The sequence below is a fragment of the Phyllobates terribilis genome, unplaced genomic scaffold (assembly GCF_046119375.1).
Source record: "Phyllobates terribilis strain yellow unplaced genomic scaffold, ASM4611937v1 Scaffold_10__3_contigs__length_209671492, whole genome shotgun sequence".
Taxonomy (NCBI): Eukaryota; Metazoa; Chordata; class Amphibia; order Anura; family Dendrobatidae; genus Phyllobates; species Phyllobates terribilis.
The window spans coordinates 88,598,137-88,612,074 of record NW_027362770.1 but is presented as its reverse complement, the minus strand read 5'-3'; positions in this window follow the sequence as shown (position 1 = coordinate 88,612,074).

Sequence of the window (13,938 nt, the reverse complement as noted above, 5' to 3'; positions counted from 1 at the left end):
CCGTCCCGTCCTGTCTCTGGTACGCCTCGGTCCGTCCTATCTCCGGCCAGTCACATCCTGTCTTTGGCCTGTCCCGTCCTGTCTCTGGCCCATCCTGTATCTGGCCCATTCCGTATCTGGCCTGTTCCGTCCTGTATCTGGCCCATCCCATTAAAGGTAGTATTATCAAATCCTCCACAAATTTACACATGAAGGAACTTTCCATAAATTATTAGCAAAATGTTTAAATGACACCTATCAAAAAAACAGGCTCCTCCATATCCCCTCAAGCTGTCCTATCCATCACCAAGATAGGTGCATTTTCTGCCATTTAGGTAGAAGTAATCTTCAAACAATTTGCTTCTAATTTAGATAAAGTACTAGGAAGGTATATCATGCAAACTCTACATGTGACGTTTGCCTATTAAACAATAGTTGTAATATTTATTTGCAAAACTTCCATTTTCTCTACACCTGACCTACACTACTTAATTGTAACATCCATGGCGGCGTGCTGGCATGGCTTCCCATCTCACACCATGCAAGACCGCCGACTTACCCACCAATGCAGGCTGCGCACTATGTTCCTATGCGGGCTGTGTGCATTTGTCTTGGCTGCTTGTTGAGGGCGGCAGCAGCAGCACTTCCTGATTCTTAAAGGAACAGTGCACGCATTCCTTTTGTATCCTCAGTCCTGTATCTGACCCGTCCCGTGTCTGGCCTGTCCTGTCCTGTCTCTGGTCCGTCCCAGCCTGTCCCTGGCCCCTCCCATCCTGTCTATGACACGTTCTGTAATGTCTAACCCGCCCCGTCCCGTATCTGGTCCGTCCAGTCGCATATCTGACCCGTTTAGTCCCGTATCTGACCATCCCGTCCCGTATCTGGCTTTCCCTTATCTGGCTCATCACATCCAGTATGTGGCCCGCCTTGTCCCTTCCCATCTATGGCACGTCCTGTCCCGTATTTGACCCAACCAATCCCTATCTGGCCAGTCCCGTATGTGGCCAGGCCCATTCAGTATCTGGTCCGTCTCGTATCTGGCCATCTAGTATCTGGCCCATCCCATCCTGTCCATGGCTCATCCCATATCTAGCCTCTCCTGTCCCATATCTGGCCCATGTCGTCCTGTATCTGGCCCGTCCCATATTTGGCCCGTACCGTCCTGTATCTGGCCTGTCCCGTAGTGTATCTGGGCCATCCTGTCCTGTCTCTGGCCCGTCTTTTCCTGTATCTGGACCATCCCGTCCGGTCTCTGTTTCGTCCCATAATGTATAGCTTGTCCCGTCCTGTTTCTGGCCCGTCCCATGCTGTCTCTGGCTCATCCTGTCCTGTAACTGGCACATCCCGTACCGTCTCTGGCCGTTCCCATCTTGTCTATTTCCCGTCCCATAATGTTTAGCTCGTCCAGTCCTGTTTCTGGCCCGTCCCGTCCTATCTCCGGCTCGTCCCATCTTGTATCTGGCCCGTCCCATCTCGTATCTGGCCCGTCCCGCATCTGGCCTGTCTTGTCCCTTATCTGGCCTGTCCCTTCCTGTATCTGGCCAGTACCTTCCCATCTCATCCTGTCTCTGGCCCGTCCCATCCTGTCTCTGGCCTCGTCCGTCCTGTCTCTGGCCCGACCGGTGCTATCTCTGGCCTGTCCAATCCTGTCTCTTGCCCGTCCTGTCCTGTCTCTGGCCCGATCGGTCCTGTCCTGCCTCTGGCCAGTCCCATCCTGCTCTGGCCCGTCCCGTCCCTGGACCGTCCTGTATCTGGACCGCCCCGTCCTGTATCTGGTCGCCCCGTCTCTAGCCCGTCCCGTCCTGTCTCTGGCACGCCTCGGTCCGTCCTATCTTCGGCCAGTCTCATCTTGTCTTTGGCCCGTCCGGTCCCGTCTGTCTCTAGCCCATCCGGTCCTGTCTCTGGCCCGTCCTGTATCTGGCCCATCCCGTGTCTGGCCTGTCCCGTTCTGTATCTGGCCCGTCCCGTCATTTATATGGGCTGTCCAATAGCTGGCCCATACCATCTCATATCTGGCTCGTCACGTTTCTGGCCCATCCCGTCATGTATCTGGCCTGTCCCATCCTGTCTCTGGCCCGACCCGTCCTGTCTATGGCCTGTCCCGTAATGTCTCTAGCACATTCCGTCTTCTCTATGGCCCATCCCGTTCTGTATCTGGTCGGTCCCGTCGTGTATGTGGCCCGTCCCGTCCTGAATCTGGCCCGTCCTGTCTATGGCCCGTCCCATAATGTATAGCTTGTCCCGTCCTGTTTCTGGCCAGTCCCGTACTATCTCTGGCTCGTCCTGTCCTGTATCTGGCCCGTCGCGTACCGTCTCTGGCCCATCCCGTCCTGTCTACTTCCCGTCCCATAATGTTTAGCTCGTCCCGTCCAGTTTCTGGCCCGTCCCATCCTATCTCTGCCTTGTCCCGTCCTATATCTGGCGCGTCCCGTCTCGTATCTGGCCTGTCCTGTCCCGTATCTGGCCTGTCCCTTCCTGTATCTGGCCAGGCCCTTCCCATCTCGTCCTGTCGCTGGCCTGTCCCGTCCTGTCTCTGGCCCGTTCGGTGCTATCTCTGGCCTGTTCAATCCTGTCTCTTGCCCGTCCCGTCTCTGGACCGTCCTGTCCTGTCTCTGGCCCAGGTCTGGCCCGTCTCATCCCGTATCTGGCCCATCCCGTCCAGTATCTGGCCCGTTCCATATCTGGCCTGTCCCATATCTGGCACGTCCTGTCCCTGGCCCGGCCTGTCCCGTATCTGGCCCGTCCTGTATCTGGCCTGTCCCGTATCTGGCCCGTTCCCCATCTGACCCGTCCCGTATCTGGCCCGTCACGTCCCGTATCTGGTTAGTCCCTTCCTGTATCTGGCCCGTCCTATCCTGTCCTGTCTCTGGCCCATCCCGTCTTGAATCTGGCCCGTGCCGTATCTGGCCCGTCCCTTCCTGTATCTGGCCTGTCCCGTCCTTTCTCTGGCCTGACCGGTCCTGTCCTGCCTCTGGCCAGTCCTGTCCTGCTCTGGTCCGTCCCTTCAATGGCCCGTCCTGTATCTGGACCGTCCCGTCCTGTATCTGGTCGCCCCGTCTCTGGCCCGTCCCGTCCTTTTTCAGGCACGGCCCGTCCGGTCCTATCTTTGGCCTGTCCTGTATCTGGCCCATTCCGTCACGTATCTGGCCTGTCTCGTCCTGTATCTGGCCCATCCCACTAAAGGTAGTATTATCAAATCCTCCACAAATTTACACCTCCAGGAAATTTAACCTGGGGTGTGTTTTAAATTAAGGTGGGTTCAATAGTTAGAATAATATGATACTTTCCATAAATTATTAGCAAAATGTTTAAATGACATCTATCAAAAAACAGCCTCCTCCATATCCCCTCAAGCTGTCCTATCCATCACCAAGATAGGTGCATTTTCTGCCATTTAGGCAGAAGTAATCTTCAATTTGCTTCTAATTTAGATAAAGTACTAGGAAGGTATATCATGCAAACTTTACATGTGATGTTTGCCTATTAAATAATAGTTGTAATATTTATTTGCAAAACTTCCATTTTCTCTACACCTGACCTACACTACTTAATTGTAACAATCCTGGCGGCAAGCTGGCATGGCTTCCCATCTCACACCATGTAAGACCGTCGACTTACCCACCAATGCAGGCTGCGCACTATGTTCCTATGCTGGCTGTGTACATGTGTCTTGGCTGCTTGTTGAGGGCGGCAGCGGCAGCACTTCCTGATTCTTAAAGGAACAGTGCACGCATTCCTAATGTGTCCCCAGTCCTGTATCAGACCCATCCCGTCTCTGGCCTGTCCCGTCCTGTCTCTGGCCCGTCCCAGCCTGTCCCTGGCCCCTCCCATCCTGTCTATGGCCCGTCCTGTAATGTCTAACCCGCCCCGTCCCATATCTGGTCCGTCCAGTCCCATATCTGACCCGTTTGGTCCAGTATCTGACCATCTCGTCCCGTATCTGGCTATCCCTTATCTGGCCCATCTCATCACGTATCTGGCCCGCCTCATCCTTTCCCGTCTCTGGCACTTCCTGTCCTGTAACTGACCCAACCAGTCCTTATCTGGCCCGTCCCGTATGTGGCCAGGCCCATTTAGTATCTGGCCCGTCCCGTATCTGGCCATCTCGTATCTGGCCCATCCCATCCTGTCCATGGCTCATCCCATATCTAGCCTGTCCTGTCCCATATCTGGCCCGTCCCGTATCTAGCCCATGTCGTCCTGAATCTGACCCGTCTCATTTTTGGCCTGGACCGTCCTGTATGTGGCCTGTCCTGTACTGTATCTGGACCGTCCCGTCAGGTCTCTGGACGGTCCCATAATGTATAGCTTGTCCCGTCCTGTTTCTGGCCCGTCCCGTCCTGTCCTGTATCAGGCACATCCTGTACCATCTCTGGCCCGTCCCATCCTGTCTATTTCCCGTCCCATAATGTATAGCTCGTCAAGTTCTGTTTCTGGCACGTCCCGTCCTATCTCTGGCTCGTCCTGTCCTGTATCTGGCCCGTCCCATCTCGTATCTCGCCTGTCCCGTATCTGGCCTGTCCTGTCCCGTATCTGGCCTGTCCCTTCCCATCTCGTCCTGTCTCTGGCCCGTCTCGTCATGTCTCTGGCATGTCCCGTCCGGTCCTGTCTCTGGCCCGTCCAGTATCTGGCCCATTTCGTATTTGGCTTGTCCCGTCCTGTATCTGGCCCATCCCATTAAAGGTAGTATTATCAAATCCTCCACAAATTTACACATAAAGGAACTTTAACCTGGGGTGTGTTTTAAATTAAGGTGAGTTCAATAGTTAGAAAAATATGATACTTTCCATAAATTATTAGTGAAATGTTTAAATGACACCTATCAAAAAACAGCCTCCTCCATATCCCCTCAAGCTGTCCTATCCATCACCAAGATAGGTGCATTTTCTGCCATTTAGGTAGAAGTAATCTTCAAACAATTTGCTTCTAATTTAGATAAAGTACTAGGAAAGTATATCATGCAAACTCCACATGTGATATTTGCCTATTAAATAATAGTTGTAATATTTATTTGCAAAACTTTCATTTTCTCTACACCTGACCTACACTACTTAATGGTAACATCACTGGCGGCGTGCTGGCATGGCTTTCCATCTCACACCATGCAAGACCGCCGACTTACCCACCAATGCAGGCTAAGCACTATGTTCCTATGCTGGCTGTGTGCATGTGTCTTGGCTGCTTGTTGAGGGCGGCAGCGGCAGTACTTCTTGATTCTTAAAAGAACAGTGCACGCATTCCTAATGTGTCCCCAGTCCTGTATCTGACCCGTCCCATCTCTGGCCCGTCCCGTCTCTGGCCCGTCCCGTCCTGTCTCTGGCCCGTCCCTGGCCCCTCCCATCTTGTCTATGGCCCGTCCTGTAATGTATAACCCGCCCCGTCCCGTATCTGGTCTGTCCAGTCCCATATCTGACCTGTTTAGTCCCGTATCTGACCATCCCGTCCCGTATCTGGCTATCCCTTATCTGGCCCATCTCATCCCGTATCTGGCCCACCTCGTCCCTTCCCTTCTCTGGCACATCCTGTCCCGTATCTGACCATACCAGTCCGTATATGGCCCGTCCCGTATGTGGTCAGGCCCATTCAGTATCTGGCCCGTCCCGTATCTGGCCATCTCGTATCTGGCCCATCCCATCCAGTCCATGGCTCGTCCCATATCTAGCCTGTCCTGTCCCATATCTGGCCCGTCTCGTATCTGGCCCATGTCGTCCTGTATCTGGCCTGTCCCATATTTGGCCCGTACCGTACTGTATCTCGCCTGTCCCGTACTGTATCAGGGCCATCTTTTCCTGTCTGTGGCCTGTCTTTTCCTGTATCTGGACCGTCCCGCCCGGTCTCTGTCCCGCCCCATAATGTATAGCTTGTCCCGTCCTGTTTCTGGCCCGTCCCGTCCTGTCTCTGGCTCGTCCTGTCCTGTATCTGGCACGTCCCATACCGTCTCTGGCCTGTCCCATCCTGACTATTTCCCGTCCCATAATGTATAGCTCGTCCAGTCCTGTTTCTGGCCCGTCCCGTCCTATCTCCGGCTCGTCCCGTCTGGTATCTGGCCCGACCCATCTTGTATCTGGCCCGTCCCGCATCTGGCCTGTTTTCTCCCTTATCTGGCCTGTCCCTTCCTGTATCTGGCCAGTACCTTCCCATCTCATCCTGTCTCTGGCCCATCCCGTCCTGTCTCTGGCCTGGTCCGTCCTGTCTCTGGCCCGTCCGGTGCTGTCTCTGGCCTGTCCAATCCTGTCTCTTGCCCGTCCCATCTCTGGTCCTTCCCGTCCTCTCTTTGGCCCTTCCCGTCCTGTCTCTGGCCCGTCAAGTCCTCTCTTTGGCCCGTCCCGTCCTCTCTCTTGCCCGTCCCGTCCTGTCTCTGGCCCGACCGGTCCTGTCCTGGCTCTGGCCAGTCCCATCCGGCTCTGGCCCGTCCCGTCCCTGGACCGTCCTGTATCTGGACCGCCACGTCCTGTATCTGGTCTCCCCGTCTTTAGCCCATCCCGTCCTGTCTCTGGCATGCCTCGGTCCGTCCTATCTTCGGCCAGCCTCATCCTGTCTTTGGCCCGTCCCGTCCAGTCTCTGGCTCGTCCGGTTCTGTCTCTGGCCCGTCCTGTATCTGGCCTGTCCCGTCCTGTATCTGTCCCGTCCAGTCATGTATCTGGGCTGTCCCATAGCTGGCCCATACCATCCCATATCTGGCTCGTCACGTTTCTGGCCCATCCCGTCATGTATCTGGCCCGTCCCATCCTTTATATGGCCCGACCCGTCCTGTCTATGGCCTGTCCCATAATGTCTCTAGCACATTCCGTCCTGTCTCTGGCCCATCCCATCCTGTATCTGGTCGGTCCCGCCCTGTATCTGGCCCGTCCCGTCCTAAACCAGGCCCGTCCTGTCTATGGCCCGTCCCATAATGTATAGCTTTTCCCATTCTGGCCAGCCCCGTACTATCTCTGGCTCGTCCTGTCCTGTATCTGGCCCGTCGCGTACCGTCTCTGGCCCGTCCCGTCCTGTCTATTTCCCGTCCCATAATGTATAGCTCGTCCCGTCCTGTTTCTGGCCCGTGCCATCCTATCTCTGCCTTGTCCCGTCCTATTTCTCGCACGTCCCCTCTCGTATCTGGCCCGTCCCGCATCTGGCCCGTCCTGTCCCATATCTGGCCTGTCCCTTCCTGTATCTGGCCAGTCCCTTCCCATCTAGTCCTGTCCATGGCCTGTCCCGTCCTGTCTCTGGCCCGTCCGGTGCTATCTCTGGTCTGTCCAATCCTGTCTCTTGCCCGTCCCATCTCTGGCCCGTCCTGTCCTGTCTCTGGCCCATCCCGTCCAGTATCTGGCCCGTTCCATATCTGGCCTGTCCCGTATCTGGCACGTCCTGTCCCTGGCCCGGCCTGTCCCGTATCTGGCCAGTCCTGTATCTGGCCTGTCCCGTATCTGGCCCATCCCGCATCTGACCCATCCCATATCTGGCCTGTCCCGTCCCCTATCTGGTCCGTACCGTCCTGAATATGGCCCGTCCCATCATGTATCTGGGCTGTCCCATATCTGGCTCGTCACGTTTCTGGCCCATCCCGTCAGGTATCTGGCCCATCCTATCCTGTCTGTGGCCCAACCCGTCCTGTCTATGGCCCGTCCCATAATGTCTCTAGCACATTCCGTGCTGTCTCTGGCCCATCCCGTCCTGTATCTGGCTCGTCCCGTCCTGAATCTAGCCCGTCCCGTATCTGGCCCGTCCCTTCCTGTATATGGCCCGTCCTATCCTGTCCTGTCTCTGACCCATCCCGTCTTGAATCTGGCCCGTGCCTTCCTGTATCTGGCCCGTCCCGTCCTTTCTCTGGCCTGACCGGTCCTGTCCTGCCTCTGGCCAGTCCCGTCCTGCTCTGGTGCGTCCCGTCCCTGGCCCATCCTGTATCTGGACCGTCCCGTCCTGTATCTGGTCGCCCCGTCTCTGGCCCGTCCCGTCGTTTCTCAGGCACATCCTGTCTGGTTCTGTCTCTGGCCCGTCCTGTATCTGGCCCGTCCTGTATCTGGCCCATCCCATCACGTATCTGGCCTGTCCCGTCCTGTGTCTGGCCCATCCCATTAAAGGTAGTATTATCAAATCCTCCACAAATTTACACATAAAGGAACTTTAACCTGGGGTGTGTTTTAAATTAAGGTGAGTTCAATAGTTAGAAAAATATGATACTTTCCATAAATTATTAGCAAAATGTTTAAATGACACCTATCAAAAAAACAACCTCCTCCATATCCCCTCAAGCTGTCCTATCCATCACCAAGATAGGTGCATTTTCTGTCATTTAGGTAGAAGTAATCTTCAATTTGCTTCTAATTTAGATAAAGTACTAGGAAGGTATATCACGCAAACTCTACATGTGATGTTTGCCTATTAAACAATAGTTGTAATATTTATTTGAAAAACTTCCATTTTCTCTACGCCTGACCTACACTACTTAATTGTAACATCTATGGCGGCGTGCTGGCATGGCTTCCCATCTCACACCATGCAAGACCACCGACATACCCACCAATGCAGGCTGCACACTATTTGGCCCGTACCGTCCTGTATGTGGCCTGTCCCGTACTGTATCTGGGCCATCCCGTCCTTTCTTTGGCCCGTCTTTTCCTGTATCTGTCCCGTTCCGTCTTGTCTCTGGCCCGTCCAGTCCTGTCTATGGCCCGTCCCATAATGTATAGCTTGTCCCGAACTGTTTCTGGCCCGTCCCGTACTTTCTCTGGCTCGTCCTGTCCTGTATCTGGCCCATCACGTACCCTCTCTGGTACGTCCCGTCCGGTCTATTTCCTGTCCCATAATGTATAGCTTGCCCCGTCCTATTTCTGGCCCGTCCCATCCTATCTCTGCGTCGTCCCGTCATATATCTGGCCCGTCCCGTCTTGCATGTGGCCCGTTCCGCATCTGGCCTGTCCTGTCGCGTATCTGGCCTGTCCCTTCCTGTATCTGGCCAGTCCCTTCCCATGTCGTCCTGTCTCTGGCCTGTCCCGTCCTGTCTCTGGCCGGTCCGTTGCTATTTCTGGCCTGTCCAATCCAGTCTCTTGCCCGTCCCTTCTCTGGCCCATCCCGTCCAGTCTTTGGCCCGTCCCGTCTCTGGCCCATCCCTTCCTGTGTTTGGCCCAGTTCTGGCCCGTCTCGTCCCGTATTTGGTCCGCCCTGCATCTGGCCCATCCCGTCCAGTATCTGGCCCGTTCCATATCTGGCCAGTCCCGTGTCTGGCACGTCCTGTCCCTGCCCGGCCTGTCCCGTATCTAGCCCGTCCTGTATCTGGCCTGACCCGTATCTGGCCCATCCCGCATCTGACCCGTCCCGTATCTGGCCCGTCCCGTCCCGTATCTGGTCCGTGCCGTCCTAAATCTGGCCCGTCCCGTCATGTATCTGGGCTGTCCCATATCTGGCCCATACCGTCCCATATCTGGCTCGTCACGTTTCTGGCCCATCCCGTCATGTATCTGGCCCGTCCCATCCTGTCTCTAGCCCGACCCATCCTGTCTCTGGCCCGACCCGTCCTGTCTATGTCCTGTCCCTTAATGTCTCTAGCACATTCTGTCCTGACTCTGACCCATCCCTTTCTGTATCTGGCCCGTCCCATCACGTCCTATCTCTGGCCCATCCCGTCTTGAATCTGGCCGGTCCCGTATCTGGCCCGTCTCTTCTAGTATCTGGCCCGTCCCATCCTGTCTCTGGCCTGACTGGTCCTGTCCTGCCTCTGGCCAGTCGCGTCCTGCTCTGGTCCATCCCGTCCCTGGCCCGTCCTGTATCTAGACCGTCCCGTCCTGTATCTGGTTGCCCCGTCTCTGGCCAGTCCCGTCCTTTCTCAGGCACGTCCCGTCCGTCCTGTCTCTGGCCTGTCCTGCATCTGGCCCATCCCGTCACGTATCTGGCCTGTCCCGTCCTAGATCTGGCCCATCCCATTAAAGGTAGTATTATCAAATCCTCCACAAATTTACACGTCCAGGAAATTTAACCTGGGGTGTGTCTTAAATTAAGGTGAGTTCAATAGTTAGAAAAATATGATACTTTCCATAAATTATTAGCAAAATGTTTAAATGACACCTATCAAAAAACAGCCTCCTCCATATCCCCTCAAGCTGTCCTATCCATCACCAAGATAGGTGCATTTTCTGCCATTTAGGTAGAACTAATCTTCAAACAATTTGCTTCTAAGTACTAGGAAGGTAAATCATGCAAACTCTACATGTGATGTTTGCCTATTAAACAATAGTTGTAATATTTATTTGAAAAACTTCCATTTTCTCTACGCCTGACCAGCACTATTTAATTTTAACATCCAAGGCAGCGTGCTGGCATGGCTTCCCATCTCACATCATGCAACACCGCCGACTTACCCACCAATGCAGGCTGCGCACTATTTGGCCCGTTCTGTCTTGTCTCTGGCCCGTCCCGTCCTGTCTATGGCCCGTCCCATCCTTTATATGGCCCGACGCGTCCTGTCTATGGCCTGTCCCATAATGTCTCTAGCACATTCCGTCCTGTCTCTGGCCCATCCCGTCCTGTATCTGGTCGGTCCCGTCCTGTATCTGGCCCGTCCCGTCCTGAATCTGGCCCGTCCTGTCTATGGCCCGTCCCATAATGTATAGCTTTTCCCGTCCTGTTTCTGGCCAGTCCCGTACTATCTCTGGCTCGTCCTGTCCTGTATCTGGCCCGTCGCGTACCGTCTCTGGCCCGTCCCGTCCTGTCTATTTCCCGTCCCATAATGTATAGCTCGTCCCGTCCTGGTTCTGGCCCGTGCCATCCTATCTCTGCCTTGTCCCGTCCTATTTCTCGCGCGTCCCCTCTCGTATCTGGCCCGTCCCGCATCTGGCCTGTCCTGTCCCGTATCTGGCCTGTCCCGTCCTGTATCTGGCCAGTCCCTTCCCATCTCGTCCTGTCCATGGCCTGTCCCGTCCTGTCTCTGGCCCGTCCGGTGCTATCTCTGGTCTGTCCAATCCTGTCTCTTGCCCGTCCCATCTCTGGCCCGTCCTGTCCTGTCTCTGGCCCATCCTTTCCTGTCTCTGGCCCAGCTCTGGCCTGTCTCATCCCGTATCTGGCCAATCCCGTCCAGTATCTGGCCCGTTCCATATCTGGCCTGTCCCGTATCTGGCACGTCCTGTTCCTGGCCCGGCCTGTCCCGTATCTGGCCAGTCCTGTATCTGGCCTGTCCCGTATCTGGCCCATCCCACATCTGACCCGTCCCATATCTGGCCCGTCCCGTCCCCTATCTGGTCCGTACCGTCCTGTATATGGCCCGTCCCGTCATGTATCTGGGCTGTCCCATATCTGGCTCATCACGTTTCTGGCCCATCCCGTCAGGTATCTGGCCCATCCTATCCTGTATGTGGCCCAACCCGTCCTGTCTATGGCCCGTCCCGTAATGTCTCTAGCACATTCCGTCCTGTCTCTGGCCCATCCCGTCCTGCATCTGGTCGGTCCCGTCCTGTATCTGGCCCGTCCCGTCCTAAATCTAGCCCGTCCCGTATATGGCCTGTCCCTTCCTGTATATGGCCCGTCCTATCCTGTCCTGTCTCTGACCCATCCCGTCTTGAATCTGGCCCGTCCCGTATCTGGCCCGTGCCTTCCTGTATCTGGCCCGTCCCGTCCTTTCTCTGGCCTGACCGGTCCTGTCCTGCCCCTGGCCAGTCCCGTCCTGCTCTGGTGCGTCCCGTCCCTGGCCCATCCTGTATCTGGACCGTCCCGTCCTGTATCTGGTCGCCCCGTCTCTGGCCCATCCCGTCCTTTCTCAGGCACATCCTGTCTGGTTCTGTCTCTGGCCTGTCCTGTATCTGGCCCATCCCATCACGTATCTGGCCTGTCCCGTCCTGTATCTGGCCCATCCCATTAAAGGTAGTATTATCAAATCCTCCACAAACTTACACCTCCAGGAAATTTAACCTGGGGTGTGTTTTAAATTAAGGTGAGTTCAATAGTTATAAAAATATGATACTTTCCATAAATTATTAGCAAAATGTTTAAATGACACCTATCAAAAACCAGCCTCCTCCATATCCCCTCAAGCTGTCCTATCCATCACCAAGATAGGTGCATTTTCTGCCATTTAGGTAGAAGTAATCTTCAATTTGCTTCTAATTTAGATAAAGTACTAGGAAGGTATATCATGCAAACTCTACATGTGATGTTTGCCTATTAAATAATAGTTGTAATATTTATTTGCAAAACTTCCATTTTCTCTACACCTGACCTATACTACTTAATTGTAACATCCCTGGCGGTGTGCTCGCATGGCTTCCCATCTCACACCATGCAAGACCGCCGACTTACCCACCAATGCAGGCTACGCACTATGTTCCTATGCTGGCTGAGTGCATGTGTCTTGGCTGCTTGTTGAGGGCAGCAGCGGCAGTACTTCCTGATTCTTAAAGGAAAAGTGCACGCATTCCAAATGTGTCCCCAGTACTATATCTGACCCGTCCCGTCTCTGGCCCGTCCCTGGCCCCTCGCATCCTGTCTATGGCCCGTCCTGTAATGTCTAACCCGCCCCGTCCCGTATCTGGTCCGTCCAGTCTCATATCTGACCCGTTTAGTCCAGTATCTGACCATCCTATCCCGTATCTGGCTATCTCATCCCGTATCTGGCCCGCCTCATCCCTTCTCGTCTCTAGAACGTCCTGTCCCGTATCTGACCCAACCAGTCCCTATCTGGCCCGACCCAAATGTGGCCAGACCCATTCAGTATCTGGCCCGTCCCGTATCTGGCCATCTCGTATCTGGCCCATCCCATCCTGTCCATGGCACATCCCATATCTAGCCTGTCCTGTCCCATATCTGGCCCGTCCCGTATCAGGCCCATGTCGTCTTGTATCTGGCCCGTCCCATATTTGGCCTGTACCGTCCTGTATCTGGCCTGTCCCGTACTGTATCTGGGGCATCCCCTCCTGTCTCTGGCCCCTCTTTTCCTGTATCTGGATCGTCCCATAATGTATAGCTCGTCCAGTCCTGTTTCTGGCCCGTCCCGTCCTATCTCTGGCTCGTCCCTTCCAGTATCTGGCCCGTCCCATCTGGTATCTGGTCCGTCCCGCATGTGGCCTGTCCTGTCCCGTATCTGGCCTGTCCCTTCTTGTATCTGGCCAATCCCTTCCCATCTCATCCTGTCTCTGGCCCATCCCGTCACGTCTCTGGTCCGTCCCGTTCTGTCCTGTCCAATCCTGTCTCTTGCCCGACCCGTCCTCTCTTGCCGGTCCTGTCCTGCCTCTGGCCAGTCCCGTCCTGCTCTGGCCCGTCCCGTCCCTGGACCGTCCTGTATCCTGTATCTGGTCGCCCTGTCTCTAGCCCGTCCCGTCCTGTCTCTGGCACGCCTCGGTCCGTCCTATCTCCGGCCAGTCTCATCCTGTCTTTGGCCCGTCCCGTACTGTCTCTGGCCCATCTCGTCCTGTCTCTGGCGTGTCCCGTCCGGTCCTGTCTCTGGCCCGTCCTTTATCTGGCCCATTTTGTATCTGGCCTGGCCTGTCCTGTATCTGGCCCATCCCATTAAAGGTAGTATTATTAGTATTATCAAATCCTCCACAAATTTACACATAAAGGAACTTTAACCTGGGGTGTGTTTTAAATTAAGGTGAGTTCAATAATTAGAAAAATATGATACTTTCCATAAATTATTAGCAAAATATTTAAATGACACCTATCCAAAAAACAGCCTCCTCCATATCCCCTCAAGCTGTCCTATCCATCACCAAGATAGGTGCATTTTCTGCCATTTAGGTAGAAGTAATCTTCAAACAATTTGCTTCTAATTTAGATAAAGTACTAGGAAGGTATATCATGCAAACTCTACATGTGATGTTTGCCTATTAAACAATAGTTGTAATATTTATTTGCAAAACTTCCATTTTCTCTACCCCTGACCTACACTACTTAATTGTAACATCCATGGCGGCATGCTGGCATGGCTTCCCATCTCACGCCATGCAAGACCGCCGACTTACCCAACAATGCAGGCTGCGCACTATTTGGCCC